General features: G+C 32.8%; 1 pseudogene across 1 annotated transcript; it reads left to right on the plus strand.

Annotated features, from left to right (window-relative positions):
- The first annotated feature begins 664 nt into the window (after positions 1 to 664).
- LOC114182634 (uncharacterized) lies at positions 665 to 4,560 on the plus strand (annotated as a pseudogene). Its single transcript, XR_014994194.1, has 8 exons — positions 665 to 843; positions 2,092 to 2,449; positions 2,761 to 2,878; positions 3,066 to 3,179; positions 3,346 to 3,365; positions 3,554 to 3,641; positions 3,769 to 3,884; positions 4,146 to 4,560. The product of XR_014994194.1 is annotated as an uncharacterized LOC114182634 (transcript).
- Positions 4,561 to 4,938: the final 378 nt, after the last annotated feature.

Raw genomic sequence — 4,938 nt, forward strand, 5'->3', positions numbered from 1 at the left:
CCTCAGTGTACGAAGAAATACATCCTGAATTGAAGAAAGGAAACTCATAAGTGTTTCTCATAGGACCATTATTTTTTTTTTTTGAACAACAATAACAAATAAATTAAAGAGAGACAATAGGATTGTCCCAACCCATATAAAAAACAAAAGAAGAGAAAAAGAAAAAAAAAGAGCAAGAGAAAGAAAAAGAGAGACAAAGAAAACCCATAAACCAACTTTCTCATGGACACATCTCCTTACAAAGTCGAACAAAACAAAATCCCCAAAGAGATATTGTATAAACATAAATAAATAAAATAACAGGATAAAAAGCATAAAGACGTTAACGTATCATCTTCTCATACAAAATTCTCCTACTTCCACAAGTGCCTGTATCAAGTGAACAATTCCATAAAGCAGAAAAATGTGTTGTTTTGTGACAACCATCAAGTATAAGTGAAAACTCAAAAGGTAAATTGATAGATCATAGACTATATCTTGTTTGATTTAAATGGACAACACGCATGAAAGAGGACATTGGTATATCTCAATCATGCAACGAAACAAAGCATTGGTTCGTGTCTGATTATATTTCTAGGATGATAAAACATACAGGTAATATAAAATGATAATGTTAACTATAAAATTATAAAGAAAATGTGATACTCGAAATGAAAATAATAGTTACTTTATAAAGTGTTATTTAACCGGTCAACAATATAAGTTTTTTAAATAGGAAATTTATTAAAGTTAAAAGTATAATTTTAATATATTTTCACTTTGGTCTATTCGGCTTTATCACACTCTTCAAGTGTGTCTACCGTTGGTGAAACCCTTCTTCTGCTCTCTATGCCATTCCTACAGGTATGATTCGCTGTTTCCTGATTCAGAGCTGTGTGTTTATTGCTGTTCCTGTGATTTTGGTTGTGGGGTTTTCTTTTTTCTTTTGGTTGAATTATGGGTGTGGAGAATTTTATGGGATTTTGGATCTGTGTCTTAATTCTTCATTGGAGTGTTTGAATTTGGTGTTTTGGGTAGATCTTGTGGTTTTTGTCGATGGGGTGTTTGTAGATTTTACTTGAACTGAGTTCATTTATACGTTGCTCGTCAATTGGGCGAAACTGGTCTTCTATAGGGTATTGGATTTGTTAGTTTTGGGTTGGTTGCAAATTGAATTGTGGGAGAAATAGAAATGGCGTTTTGTGCTATTGTATATGGAAAATCAACAAATCAATCACACTAAAGGTAGATAGTTAGCGTCATGTTTGGTGAGTGCTTTTTTTATGCCAACAGTTGCATTTTTGTCCTTCATTAAAGGACAAGCTAGGTTATGTATGTTTTAGTTAAGTATTTGTGATTTCACTTTTGGTTTAGGTTGTTAGGTGTTTGTGGTGTTGGTGGATGGTGAATTGATAATGAATTGGCTAATAGTATCTAGAGTGAATAATGTTCATAACCTAGCCTTATCTGGTTACATGGATCATACAACTCTATTGAGTTGAGTTCAATGACCAAATTATCAAGGATATCACCTAATATTCTAATATCCTACCCACATCTATCCTTCTTCTGCAGTCCCACTGTCGAGTCACTGCACATCGCCATTTGCCACTTCCAATACCTGTCTGATGCTTCCACTGCCACTCCTACATCCCGTTACTGCTGCTGCCACTGCAAGTGTTTATCTTTTTTCAAATTATTTTTGTTGAGTACCAGCTGAGTTCCTAATTTTTTATTCTTCTTTTCCACTTCATAAAGGATTTTTTGGCGTTTCCGGTATTATCCGATATCAATAACACTGGTCCGGTCCTTCTGTCCTTTTTTACCCAGTTAGAAACGATGCAATTAACTATCTCAACTAGTGTTTAGAGTGGTCTTTTTTTCACCAAGTCTAGATCACCTTAACTAATTTTTGATAATATTTTTCTCACTTCGTGGTCACACTAATATCTCTTCATATACAATTATTCATTGGTCTCATCCACAAATGGCATGGATTTAGGGGTGATCTTGTGTATGTCCTTGGTAGTACATTCAAGCTTACTTGTTGTAAAATCTTTGTTTCAGAATAGTTCTTATTAATTTAGTTGATCATATGTAAATCCCGTTTAGTTTGCTGATGCAGAAAAAGGATTAGAAGAAACTCTACAGGACAAATAATAGAAGAACATAAAATTGCAAATTCATTGGATCGGAAGGGATATTTATGAAGGGTTAGCACAAGAATTTTGTTGTGAAGTAGAAAGCCAAATCACCAAATTCAGAATCCTGATTAAGTTCCATGGAAGAAGAATATCAATATTTTGAAAGTAGTGAAGAACTACAGACCCAGAAATCGGATGGAGAAGATCAACAATTGCAGCATCAATTCCAACTACCTGGAGCCGAAGAGAAACTAGTATTGCAATTTATGGATTCAGTGCATAACTACCTATCTCTCTTTGATACATTATCCTCCACACTTCGACAGGTAAAAGAGAAACCCATTCAATACAAGAAATTGGTATCATCTTTTGATATGTATGATTTTCTGGTTTACCAATAGCTTTGAATTTAATTTTCTGACCTGTCATTCTGATAGAGAAAATGTTACTAATAGAAGCTCAGGTATATAATGCTGGTTGGATTACTTTGTTCAACTATTTTATGATAAAATGGAGAGGTTGTGAAGTTTTGATTCAGCTAGTAACTATAGTTGAATCTCTAATTTGTCAACTAAAACTTTTCCTAGATGTAGTAAGTGTTCTGTCTTTTTGGTAACCATTTTTAATATATTAACAGGGATGGTTTGACTTATCAAGTGCTCGACATTCCATGGGTGTTGCTCGCATTAATAGTTCTCTATTTGACTTCAAATTCCATTCAGCTGTTACAACATTGAAGATAACCAACTAGGATGGTAAAAATTTTAAGCTGAAGGAAATGGTTGTTAGTGGCGACTGCTTGATTCTACTTGTGTTATTTTCTCACCTTAGTGTGCTAGCATGCTTTCACTTTCATTTTTATGAAGCTTTTCTGTAACATGTTCTTTTTATCAATTTAGATGAAACCTTTGTTGTAATGTAAGAACCCGCATGTCTCAACAGGTACACAACCATGCTTCATGTTGCATAAATGGGTATCCTCTGAAGAAAAGAGTACTCATGAGTTACAGGATGAGAATGTCCAGCCACAAGATAGTAGTCGTGTGAACTCTTGCAGTACGTTTTCCCTCTCCCTATGCATCAAATAATAGTTCTTTTAGTCAATCTGTTATTTGATTCTGCTGCTTAAATGCTTTAGTAGCTGTTACTGTTAGCGTTTCTCATTTTGTTATATGTTTGGTTGTACGAACTGTTGAGGTGATCATGGCTAAGAGTTTATCAGGACTTGCAGATAATGCTGATGTAAGTATTTTACAAATGTTAAACCTCCTCTCATTAACATATATTAAGCATTACAAGTAGAAGTGAGTTTGATCTCTGATGTGGTTACTATCATGAAATATGGTGAGTAAATTGTAGAATTTTCTTAGCAAAAGTTCCTGAACTGTCAATTGAGCCAGTGTACAAATCTTGTTAGTGTTTTTTTATAGAATCAAAAGGAGCGATCCAAGTCCTTATCAGTTTTTGGAGTTTTAATTTCCCCAAAGCTTCGAGCCTCCCAGTTGTCATTTGAGAAAGGTGAATAACAGGACTAAAGATCTTAATTCCCCTCACTTTCTTTGTAAATGTGATTTTAGTCATCTCTATATATGCTTTTCTTGCCATCCAGGATATATCACATTCTGTAAATTGAATTTCTTTGCAGCACTGGAGACGCTCGTAGAAATAGCTAACATGCAATCGTCTTTGTTATATTCTTTTCACCAACTTCAGAAGGTGGAACATACCAAAGAGTGAAAAGTACCATACCAGCTCCTTCTGGTACATTTATATAACCTTGTTTGCTCTCTGTTTCTCTTTTACTCCTTTTGGAATTGAGGAATGTTTTTCTTACAATTGCATATCAAGACTGTAGTGTTTTTGTTTGTATTATTTTAGTAATATAAATCATTATGAAGATGAAAACAAATATGAGGGATAATTTTTTGATAATTACAAAATTAGTGTTTTCTATTGAACCGAATGTGGCAGTTATATAACACCAACATTTTGATATAAGTTTGTGATTACTTTCTTACACAGGGTGCTGCTGGAATGCATCACAAGTGGAAATATTATTTCAGTATTGGAAATGCAGCACTGACTGGTTTTGTTGAATTCATTGATGTATCAGAAGATGGTGAAGACTTCCCTGATTGTGCTGGCATATATTGTGGAGAGAAAGTTGAAAGCCCACATCGATGGCGTGGAATCCTAGAGACACAATGAGAGGAATTGAATTGAGTTTCCACTCTCCCAACCATGGCCATGTTGTTACTTTAACTTTTTTCCTTGTCCACAATTTCATATATTCTCAATACGTCATTTACAAACAAATGCAGGCATTCCATTATAAGCACTAATGAAACCTATGTTGAAAACTTCGTGTTTTTACAAATGTTGTTTACTATTGCCTTTGAGATATTATATAATGGAATTAAACTCTTTATAATATTCACGTATCAAGTCAATATTATCTAACATGGATGGTATTGTGATATGAGAGTGATGGTGGTAGTAGAAGTCTTTCTCACGTGTTATTATCTTATATTCAATTTAGTTAATACATTTGTTATATTTATTCAATTTAGTCTTAATTTTCTTTTAAAATGAAACAATTTTCTTAATCGTCAAACTGATACAAAATTCAATTTTTGTATAAAAGTTATACTAATATTTTTATTAAAATTTATCTCTTTATTAAATACTTTTTGAATTATTTTTAAATCAACTCTAACATTTGTTTAGAAATGATTAAATTTTATACCGGTGATTCTTTTATAATTTATAAACAATTATTTAAAATATAAATTTCAAATAAAAAATTAATATTAAA

This window comes from Vigna unguiculata, chromosome 4 (assembly GCF_037176805.1).
Source record: "Vigna unguiculata cultivar grain cowpea cultivar isolate G323 ecotype 2 chromosome 4, ASM3717680v1, whole genome shotgun sequence".
NCBI classification, from domain to species: Eukaryota; Viridiplantae; Streptophyta; class Magnoliopsida; order Fabales; family Fabaceae; genus Vigna; species Vigna unguiculata.